The 12,271-nt window shown below is 44.8% G+C and overlaps 1 long non-coding RNA gene across 1 annotated transcript; it reads left to right on the forward strand.

Annotated features, from left to right (window-relative positions):
- Positions 1-2,438: 2,438 nt before the first annotated feature.
- LOC142568385 (uncharacterized) lies at positions 2,439-5,877 on the forward strand. Its single transcript, XR_012825427.1, has 3 exons — positions 2,439-2,858; positions 4,654-4,863; positions 5,696-5,877. It is a non-coding gene; the product is annotated as an uncharacterized LOC142568385 (long non-coding RNA).
- The last annotated feature ends 6,394 nt before the right edge of the window (positions 5,878-12,271 follow it).

Raw genomic sequence — 12,271 nt, forward strand, 5'->3', positions numbered from 1 at the left:
ACCGGACCTACCCTGCCACGTTAGTTGTCCTTCAACAGCGCTCGCGAGACAATTCTCGCAATGGACTTCCTGACCCAATACGGCGCAATCATCGACCTGAGGTTGAAGTAGATAACGCTGTATACAGTTCAAGCGATACACAAGCACAGGCCTTCCAGTCAACGTGCCTTGAGAGTAGTTGACCATGTCACCCTCCCGCCTCGCTCCGGCATTGTCATTTCTGTCGGCAGTAAAACAGCCGCAGACGTAGAAGGCGTCATTAAGGGCGACCAACGTCAACTGCTCGACCGTAAAATTTGCATCGCAAGAGGGATCCCTCGACTGCACCCAGGGAAAGCGAAAGTTGTGCTTACGAACTTCAGCCAAGAGTACAAGCACACCCATACAAAAATGCTTCCTTACTTTCTTTAGAACTTTTATCAACATCCTATCAACTTTAGTAACATCCTATTGACTTTTACTTTTTAGTAACGTTTGTCAAAAGAAAGTTGGTTACTTCTTTTCTAACTTCAGTATGTAAAAAGAAAGTTACTAGAAAGTTAAGACACACTATTTTAACTTTTTAGAAACACGATTCAATAGGAAGTCAATAAAAATAATTATGTTCTTAAAGTACATAACCCAGTTACAAAACATGCATGAATATTATTCAATGAGGTTATAATTATTCAGTGAACATGGCTGGTGCAAGACAGTCTTGTTTCATGGACAGGTGTAAATTTCCACGATTTTCAATCAACTTTCTAGTAACACTGGTCACTAGAAAGTTGTTAAAAATGATTTAGTGAAAAATGAACATATATAACAGCATCTGAACTATAAATGAATATGCAAAGACTGGCTGCTTTTAAAAAAAATGTTTTTTTGCACAGTAACTGTTTTCCTAATTTTTAATCAACTTCCTAGTAACAGATGATAGTAGAATGTTTATAGAAAAAAATTGCTTCTAATACCGGACGCTAAGAGGAAATATGGTCTCACCAATTCGAGATGAGGGCACGTATTCTCGAAAACACGACAGCTAGTGCCATGGGAAGCGTGTATATGAGCGGTGATCGTGAATTTGTGCTCAGTAGGTGTCAAAGAAGCCCGTAGGCCATGCACCATAGCACCAGACGGAGCTGCACGGACGGCGCGCTGATCGGCTCGTGTTCGCCAACTAAAGCGGGAGACACACGGTCCGGTTCGGTGTCCGATCCGGCGTCCGACGCGCCGAAACTGCAGCCCGAATCGAGGTGTTTTGCCGTGCCGAAGCGCCGGTTCAGACGTCCGGCATGCGACAAGCCGGGCAGATTTTCATCGTCCGACGTGTCCGACAACTGCACCGTCGTCTGGCCGCAGCCAATGGCAGCGCGGCTGGCATGTGGCGTTCTCTGACGTTCCCTCCACGGAGGCGGTGCTGGCTGGCCGGTTTCTCGCAGTTATTCTTTTTCCTTGCCTGCTGCAGTTTGTTTCTGACATGAAATAGTTACCAGTTCAGTAAAATTATCTCGAACGTGTGCCTGTTATGCAAACCAGCGCCTTGTACACTAGCACTAAGCTACTGGTGAGATCGGGAGCCGTGACGCGAGGGCATTTCGCGAGCAGACATCACACACCGACCGTCCGAGCGAGGCCGCTCGCTTCGCTTGCACGTTTGCCCTTCGCAACGACTGCGTCGAGTAAACCCATTGTATTTAATTACGGCCGACCTAAGTGTACAGTGTTAATTGTTTTGGCAACAATAAGCACTCTTCGACGAGCTCGGGCTGGATCGCAAGCACCGTCGGCTGCAACGTCCGCCTAGCTATGCCTACCGGCCCTATCGCTGGTTTTAGCGGAGCCGTCAGTGGACAACGCGCCCGTCGTGAAGTGTTCTGTCACTCACAGGGGCATAATTTTATCGACAGCGTTCGCGTAAAGCGAAGCAGTGTTGTGCAGAGTTGTTTATATTGCGTTTCTCGACGTGGATATGAACTCAAGCTGGGGAGCTGGATGTGGGCGGAGCTTACGCGCCGCTCATGCCGTAGCATGCAGCGCCGCACGTCGGATCGGACACCGAATCGTACCGCGTGTGTCTGTATAGCTCGCTCATGGTTCGGCTGAAGTCCCCGTATACTCTTTATAAATAAGGAAGCCTACCTAGGCACTGTAAACCCAACGATTGGGGCCCAAATGCCTCTCCGCCTCCACTACGGCTTCCTTTGAGTGACAAATTCTGATCTCGAAGGCCGTGCTTTTGCAACCTGCATGCACCTGAAGCAATTGCGAATATTGAAGGCAACATCCGCTTAGTTTTTATTATATATACATTTCCTTAAACTTCGTATCACAAAGTACACACTTTTGGACCAAACAAATCTATTAAAGGACTCTATCAAATGTTATTAGGAAAAAACACGCAATTTTTTCATTTAAGATACATTTTTCTAAAAAACCGCAGAGTGGCGCTACTGCAGTATTTGTTTGGTCGACACACCACGTTGGTTGTAGTGAATGCTCCTTGCATTAAGGTGGTATTTGAGTTATATTTTAGAAGTGCCTAGACAAAACGTGCTCCTTGTCGTGTGCAGTAACCATCCCAAACCCTCCGGACTCGTGTAACGCCATTAGTTCGCCGTGTGTTTCGAGCGATCCACCAGTGTCGTCAGTGAGTGCCCTAGTACAGCGCCCGTCCGAGCTGCCTTTGTTCTGCCGAGCTGCCTGCCCGCGCTCTCGTGAAACAGTACTGGGGCTTCGAATCGTAGTGTATGGAAGACTGTTGAAGGTTGTGCTTTTGTGGAGCTGGAGTTCATCGGAAGTTCTACAGTGCTTGCGCCAGAGAAACGTCGGTGCCTCTGTACCTGTTAGACGAAGGAGCGTTTGGCAAGTCTTGAAAGGTAAGCAAGTTTGGCGCTTGCGCGCATTCTTGAAGCTTATGATTTACGTAATGAGCGTTGTGTAACTAGCTAGAGCAAAGCGCTTTCCTATCGTATGTTAGCCATGTTGCTGTGCACATTTAGCAAGCAATTTCACCAAAGCTTCCTCTGATGTTACAGCGTACTTGCATTCTGCTACCCGCCTTGATTGCTATGCCTGAATGGGCACACAATTATGAAAATACATTGAAAGTTGGTGTTCGTTCGGTAGTTTCCTGGCAAAAAGTTATTCGCTATATAGGCATTCCAGCAAGTACAGTACATGTGTAATGTGTGCGTCGATGTGTCATGGGCTTCGCGCGTTGACACACGATTGCTATGTTTGACGCTTAAGCAGATAGAAGCTTGTATGGAGATTTTCGTATGTATATAGTTCGGTTTGGAGGTCCGCGTCGCGAGAACCTGTATGTATTGTTTATGTTCTTGAGTGTCTTCGCGTATTTGTCTTCTATGTTATAGAGCGGATATAGGCCGATATTACAATAACGAGGTGCATTTTTAATCAAGACATTTCAATCAGACGCCGGCCTTTAAGAAAGATACACCAACCAAATCTTAATAACGATATGTCAGCTCTTGCAATCGTAGGTTACGGCAGTGCGTAATAATTTAAAGACTGCGATTTTGTAGCGATACTTACCCCTCGATTCTATATCACTCTTCTCGCCCACCGCTAACGGCCGGCAGCTGCAGTACGTAGCACGGGCCGGGGCGTCGGTCAGCCCACTAACGAATAGCGAAAAGGAATACCATCGCTACAAAATCGCGGTCTTTAAATTATTACGCAAATTTTGTGCACAATGAGATGTTATAAACACACCTTGCATGTACATGAAAAAAAGGTTTGCAACAGAGATGACATATATGCATGGGCACATATATGTGTCAATAAAATACTCGAGCCTCTTTCTGCCTACAGAAAAAGAAATGTCTCCTCGAGGGCATGGCTGCTTGTACTAATGAACCTCTAAGGGAAAGTTTTCTCTAATCCCTATTTTTGATATCTAAATGCTTATGTGGCATGTACAAACTGCTTGCATCACTTTCTCATTGGGATGAGCTGTCTAAAATTTAATTTTCAGTAATAATTGCAATAATTAACTCATTTCACCTGTGTTCTAGTGACTAAAGTTCTATGCTTCTACCTTGACAAACCTTTTGTGAAATTAGTTTGATGAGGCCCAATATACAGGGCTTTCTAAATTGAAGGTATCTGTACCTATTAAAGACTATGCTAACTATGAAAATGCTGCTTGTGTATGTGGTTTATTCACTCTGTCAGACAAAATCTTTACACCCAAGTGCAGTCAGTAAATTGAAAACTGCATGTCTGCAAGGGGAAGTCAGAATTGTATTTGAAGACAATTGCATCTTGTTTGATAGTTCTCGAGCACTTGTGTGTCACTAATCGAGCACAGCTTGGCCCAATACTCGGTGAGGCTTGAAGCTTTCAATGTCTGCTAATCACTAAAACAGCACCAGATCTCACTCTGTGTCAAGGGGTGGCACACATTTGCTTCGTTCTAGGCAGATGCATGTCTCTCTTTCGCATTGAAGTTCCCAATACTTTCTAGTCTTACGTAAAAGTACACAGCTCAATACAATGCATGTATGGTATACGTCAGGCTGCTTTGTTCTCTAAACCGAATCAACAAGAAGCAGCGACTTCCGTTTTTGCAAACCTTACCCTACTTCCTAACCATTCCTTGATCAAACGTGTATAAAATGAATCTGTGGTTGTTGTATTCTTTCACAGGTAGACATCGGTGACGGTGTATACGTTGAAAAGGGCCTGCTGAAGAGGCTGTGCCTGGATGCTAACAACTCAGGCTTTCACTTCGCAGAGAGCCTCCTTAAAGCTCCTTTTTCAATAGAAGACGTTGAAGGGAGGTCCTTCTTTGGGCGGCTGTCAAATGCCTTCCACAGAAGGATCCGTTGGATTCCAAGAAGGTCGACACCATAGTAGGTATGTGTGTCACAAAGAAGCATCTTAATATTCTTTGTGCAGTTTTCAACAAAACTCCTTCAATGACAATTTCAGTGCTATCTTAGGGTATACTCCTTTCTTTCCTGCTAAAGTAGCTATTAACCTGATTATAATAGCATATTATAATGCAAACTTTGCCACCATAACTAGAAAATTGTCATTACTGTTGGCATATGTATTTTTGTGATAGAGGCCCTGGTCATATGAATGCACGGATAATATAATATCCTGTCTTGTGGAAAGCTAACATGTTTAGTAACAAGCTCACTTTGACAATGTCTGCCTGCACAGCAAAGGCATTTTCTAATCTTGCTGTAGAACGTCCGTAATGCCTGTTCAACTGCTTACATGTTGCTTGTATCATTTCGTGGTTCTTAAGTGCAACACAAAAGTCAACTCTTCTATGTACCTGTGCCCAAGCAAAGCTGCAGCACAGTTATGACTGGCACCTTGCCTTTCCTAAGATAATTCACACATGAAACTTCCATGTACTGGTCACAGTACGAATATCGAAGTTCATTAAACTGAAGTTGATTTACAGCTTTTGTTTGTAGATGACAATTGGTATGATAGAGTTTGTGTCGTGCATCTGTTGGTGTTACGCACTTCCATCACGCTCCCAGCTTTAATGCACTAATTCAGTCATTTCATGCATATTTAGGACTTTGCACAAAATAGGTGGAGATGTTTAGAGCTCACAGGGTTGAAAGCTTGTCACTTGTGCACTTCCTTTTTAAGAAACAGATGCATGGTGTGTTGCAATGTCACTGTAGCAAAACTAATATATTGCCTTTTTTCTTCTCTTTTCTAGACTACACAACGCAACATTTCAGCCTACTTCCAGGGCAGCTGGAGAACTCGTCCTCCTTACTAGCCCGGGGATATTAAATAGATGTGTTCAAGCACAAATGGAAACCTGTCTTCTTGTGTTGCATGCCACACCTAGCCACTTGGCAATCACTATTCGCCACAGACAGATAGTTGACAGGAGGTTACTAGCAAGTCGTTAGGATATATAAAGGTGGTTAATAAATAGTCGCTGCACAGTTTTTAGGAAGCAAATAAAAATTTTATTCAGAGATAATCAAGGCTTATTTTTGCAATATATAATTGCAAAAGTAATTGCCTCTGAATAAAATTTTTATGTACTTCCTAAAAACTGTGAAGCGACTATTTATTAACCACCTTTATACATCCTAACGACTTCCTAGTAACATCCTGTCAACTATCTGTGGCGAATAGTCGACAGGATGCTACTAGCAAGTTGTTAGGATGTATAAAGGTGGTTAATAAATAGTCGCTTCACAGTTTACACTTTCTAACGACATAAGATAATAAGCAGTCGGTAAGAATTCTATCGACATTTTATATCTATACTTTCAATTCAATATCGGTGGCCAATAGTCGTTGGGAAGTTACTAGGAAGTTGTTACGGTGTCTAAAGACGGTTTATAGAATGTCGATAGGTTCTAGTAACGTTTGTCTAAAGACGGTTTATAAAATGTTACTAAAAATTTTTGTAAGGGCCTGCGCCGACTCCGAACACGCTTACGGAGCCAATTCCGGCATACGCCGGCTCGCGTAGTGACTTTCTGTGTAATGGCACAATGAAGCGCCCTTCGAATTTTTCAAGCTAGACTTTCGTTATCATTTGGTAAAGTGGCGTAAATAAATACGTCAATAACAGCACATTTTTACGGTTGTGGCATGCACTGCAATTAAAACTACTCACGTTCTGCCGCGCTCTCAACGGCACGTCACTTCAGTAAACGTGCCGAATGCAGCAAAGGAACGCGTGGGCCCTGCAAAGCGGTACGTAGTGCGTTCGTTGCGTCCGGCTCGGGACTAGCGAAACCTACGGGAGAATGAAGAGCGGGCGCGCTCAGACCTCGGCTAGCGCGGAAAGTGCTCACCAGGCCTTATTGGCAGCACAGGACTAACCAACATTTTAGCAGACAATGAGGGAAAAGAAAAAGCTCTCAGGGATTACACTATTTCAATCCTAGCAGCCGCGCGGCCGCGCCTTCAAAGTAGTTTAAAATTTCATTGCACTGCACAGAGAAGATACCAAATATCTGGGGCATGTATCGCATGTATCGACGCGCATTTTTCTAGCCGCACCCTGTCAATAATGTGAAATGCCGAGTTTACTGCAGCTCCTCTGCGAATTTTTACCGTCATCGCCGTACTCCTTAAAGCAGGGCCGGAGCGTTTCGGGCGTTGCTGTGAGGGTGAGCACTGGCGGCCTCTATCGGCACGCTTGGTCCCTACTCAATGATCACGTGGTATTTCTTCGGCCGCGCGCTGCCGGAGGCGACCACGGGATGCGCAGGTCGCCCTTTATACAGTAGGTCGTGCTCATAACATCCATCCATCCAGAGTCACATCCGTGTACCAATAAGTGACTACAGTCTTTTCTATACTTTTTCATCATCACTATGCCCGGCTCCGTCGTCGTTTCCTGATTCCTGCGGTGAAGACCCACCTCACCCGGTCAAGATTATACCACCGAGAATCGGTTTGCGTGAATAGAATCTGGTGCGCAATAAAAGTTTAATAATGTACGAAGATTACGATATTCCCTAATGCGAAATTTTAGCGCAGCTGCATAGGTGTTCTCATTTCGCGATATATTGAGGCAAAGAATTTGGGACCGAAATCACCGCAGCGACTGGCAGTTTGTCATTGCCGTCAGCGCCTTCGCAGAGGGAGGGGCAGTGTGGGTACGCTGGTATGATGGGCGGCATCGGAGCTAGATGGTGTTGCGCACTCCAGGCTAGCGCATCGTACTGCTGCCGAGTAGTAGCGGCGCCTGCCTATCGAAGCTCGAAAGACGTTACTTATTGGGTAGCGTGGCGTTGTCGGCCGGCTGCAGGCATCCAGTAGACCATGGCGACCAAGGAAGGGTGAGTCGATTTTCTAGTGCGAAACTTGCACGGTTTATTCAAAGGTACATGAAAGAAAATGAGAAGAGCATGAAGTGATCAAAAGTGATTTCGGAGCCTCTTAAATAGGCTCTCTACAATCGTGGGCGGGATCTTGCTTCCGTCGATGTCACGTGACAGGCACAGAAAGAGGGCCCCTAGTCCTCCGGCTATACCGATCCTGTTGAAAGGAAGAAGTCGTCCCGCCTCCCGGAATTGTAGACACCTGTCCGCCTCTTCTGCGCTTTGCGGGTTCGTGGAAATTCTCTTCTAGGTCCAAATCTAGGAAAGGCCTCTCTACACACACACACACACAAAAGAGGCTGTACACTGCGAGGCTTCCGGAAGACAGGCACACTCGAAACGGTCATGGCGAATTAGAAAGTCACGCTTCATTTCGACGAGGCCTGGTAAAAGGTCCGATCAGAGAAAGTTCTTTGTGCGCGAGGTGCGGGACGTTAACCATCGCAGGAGAAGTCGCGCCTCATTTCGACGAATATGGTCGGATGAAATTCCTTTCGCCACGTGGTGTCAGACGCCAACCCTAAGAATGGGAAGAACACGACGACGAACGCGCGAACAGTGGCACGAGAACGTTCTTTATTTTCCCTGCGCGAAATAGCGCACACCGACTATAGGGGCTTTGGCCCAGAACCGGTTAGCGTTAATGAAGTCTAGTGCGAACAATGACATATAAATTTTAATCGGAAACGATTGAGACCCACCAGCTTGAAAGCAAAGAGGGAACAAATATAAAAAGTAACAGCAACAAGGAAAACAAAGCCCTAAATTTATCGAGCAAGCCATTTGGAATCAGCCTGAACAAAATAAAATTCCCTCAAAAAAAAAAAAACCGCACCGATAGCGTAATCTAATCAGTTTGACGGCAGTTGCCAATTTTCCTGCATCTTAGCTAATCTCTCGTAATTGGTACGAGGCCATGTTTCAGAATTAAGAATGAATAGTCAGCGAAACCACTTTCACCATGACTGTCGACGGTAATGCGCCTAGCATTGAATCAATATAGCGACGCAACGTATAGCCACCGCCGAAACGACGTGTGTATGAGGCGTGTACTGAAGCGGGACTCCTCTTTTGCGCTGCCCTGTGAGGGCTCGGCGCAATCCAGCACCGCCTCTGCGATCCCTTCGCATGACCTCCGAAACGCGTGGCGCGCCTGTGCGTGCGAACGCTTTGAAACGCGTCATGCGGCAACCGGGCTCCTCTCGCGCTTATTTCTGGAGGCGCTGCACCATCTATTGGCGCTGTCGAGAAGTTCGCGCGTGTCCTCCAAGATGCAAAGCATGGCATAACGGTGCCTGAGAACGGTGACAATAGTTCCCTCGCTTGCCGCACACCCAGTGGCGCATACTCAGCGAGCCAATTAAGTTGGCGAGAGGTTCATTGGAAAGCAGAACGTGCCCGATGCATTCATGGTACGGTTCGCAAAAGCGTGGCCATGAAAGGCGTTCATTGAAAAGCGGCACATACCCATTGCATTTGTGGCGCAGCCTGCTATTGCGTCGGGTTGCTGTCCTCGAGGAACACTTGGGACGTGGATTCGATTCCAGTCAGCATGACATAAATTTCGGGGATCGTTTTCATCATTGCAGAGCGGTAGATTCCCAGTGGTACATACCTATTTAGTAAAGTTGGCGTCAAGAACGCTCATTGAAGAGCTGCACCCACTTACCGGCACATACGCAGTAAGCTAAGTTGGCATCAGCGGGGTTCCTTACAAACCGCCCTTACAAAAATCGGTTTGACCTTTCAGTCACTCATGAGTCACCTATTAGTCACCCCTGTCACCTATCTGTAGACTCGACCTTTCTGTAGACTAAGTCCGCAGAATGTCTGCAGACACCGTGCGGACTGCAAGTAGACTTGTCTGTAATATGCGTGCCCAGTGAGTGTGTGTGTAAATATGTATATATATCTATATATACATACATATTCTGAACCATGACATATTTTATAATTACGGTTGAATAGTTTTGACCTTTCAGTCACCCATGAGTCACCCACCAGTCACCTCCACGTAGACCTAGTCTGCAGAATGTCTGCAGACACCGTGCGGACTGCAAGTAGCCTTGTCTGTAATATGCGTGCCCAGTGAGTGTGTGTGTAAATATGTATATGTATCTATATATACATACATATTCTGAACCATGACATATTTTATAATTACGGTTGAATAGTTTTGACCTTTCAGTCACCCATGAGTCACCCACCAGTCACCTCCACGTAGACCTAGTCTGCAGAATGTCTGCAGACACCGTGCGGACTGCAAGTAGACTTGTCTGTAATATGCGTGCCAGCGAGTGTGTGTGTAGATGTATATCTATATATAAACGCATATATATACATATTCTGAACGATGACACATTTTACAATTATGGTTCAATAGGTCTGACCTTTCAGTCACCCTTGAGTCACCCACCAGTCACGTCCACGTAGACCTAGTCTGCAGAATGTCTGCAGACACCGTGCGGACTGCAAGTAGCCTTGTCTGTAATATGCGTGCCCAGTGAGTGTGTGTGTAAATATGTATATGTATCTATATATACATACATATTCTGAACCATGACATATTTTATAATTACGGTTGAATAGTTTTGACCTTTCAGTCACCCATGAGTCACCCACCAGTCACCTCCACGTAGACCTAGTCTGCAGAATGTCTGCAGACACCGTGCGGACTGCAAGTAGACTTGTCTGTAATATGCGTGCCCTGCGAGTGTGTGTGTGTGTGTAGATGTCTATCCATATATAAGCGCATATATATACTTATTCTGAACCATGACACATTTTACAATTACGGTTCAATAGGTCTGACTTTTCAGTCACCCATGAGTCAGCCACCAGTCACCTCCATGTAGAGCTAGTCTACAGATTGTCTGCATATTGTCTGCAGACACTGTGTGGACGGCAAGTAGGTAGACTTGTATGTAATATGCATGCCAAATATATATATATATATATATATATATATATATATATATATATATATATATATATATATTCTACATGACATATTTTATAACACTTAAATCGGCTTCACCTTTCAGCCACCCACGAATCACACATGCACACAAGCACACACACACACACAAACACACACACACACGTGTGCCCATCCTGAACCATGACACATTTTATCATTGCGCTCTGTTTTACCATTTTAACATTTTAAAAACTTTGTCACTGATTGCTACAAGAACAGTCTGATAATGGCAGTCATATAAATCAATTATTTAATACTAATTGAAATAAGGTAATTGTTACATAACGTACATTAAATGCAGCAGTTGTACTATGGCTCGAACCGCAGCCTGAATTTAAGGACATATCTACCGCGCGACACCGACACCATCCATCCGACCACCGACTGTGATGGAATGCGAGCGCAGCGAGAGTACCATCGGCTTTTCATGAGCCGCTAACAAAGAAAGCGCGACCGGGTCATAACTACGATAATTGGCATCGGCACACCACACGAAAAACAATGAGGGCTACGTTATGCAGTCACAGGGGTTTTGGATCATTAATACACACAAAAATCGCCACAATTCCTCTCGGCACGGCATGTACACTACCTCATCGGTCGCCGTCAATGCGGCGTGCACGCGTGCACGCCGTGACATGTCGGTGACCAGGTGAAGACGGGAAAATAATCTCACCCGTAATTTTACCGGTGCTCGCGGCCAGCGCCTCCTGTGGGCCGGCGCCGAAAGCAACCACGCAGTCGGTGGTCGGATGGATGGTGTCGGTGTCGCGCGGTAGATATGTCCTTAAATTCAGGCTGCGGTTCGAGCCATAGTACAACTGCTGCATTTAATGCACGTTATGTAACAATTACCTTATTTCAATTAGTATTAAATAATTGATTTATATAACTGTCATTATCAGACCGTTCTTGTAGCAATCAGTGACAAAGTTTTCAAAATGTTAAAATGGCAAAACAGAGCGCAATGATAAAATGTGTCATGGTTCAGGATGCGCACACGTGTGTGTGTGTGTTTGTGTGTGTGTGTGCTTGTGTGCGTGTGTGATTCGTGGGTGGCTGAAAGGTGAAGCCGATTTAAGTGTTATAAACTATGTCATGTAGAATATATATATATATATATATATATATATATATATATATATATATATATATATATATATGTATATATATATATATATATATATATATATATATATATATATATATTTGGCATGCATATTACATACAAGTCCACCTACTTGCCGTCCACACAGTGTCTGCAGACAATATGCAGACAATCTGTACACTAGCTCTACATGGAGGTGACTGGTGGGTGACTCATGGGTGACTGAAAGGTCAGACCTATTGAACCGTAATTATAAAATGTGTCATGGTTCAGAATATGTATATATATGCGTTTATATATAGATATACATCTACACACGCACACACACTCGCTGGGCACGCATATTACAGA

This window comes from Dermacentor variabilis, unplaced genomic scaffold (genome assembly GCF_050947875.1).
Source record: "Dermacentor variabilis isolate Ectoservices unplaced genomic scaffold, ASM5094787v1 scaffold_18, whole genome shotgun sequence".
Classification (NCBI taxonomy): domain Eukaryota; kingdom Metazoa; phylum Arthropoda; class Arachnida; order Ixodida; family Ixodidae; genus Dermacentor; species Dermacentor variabilis.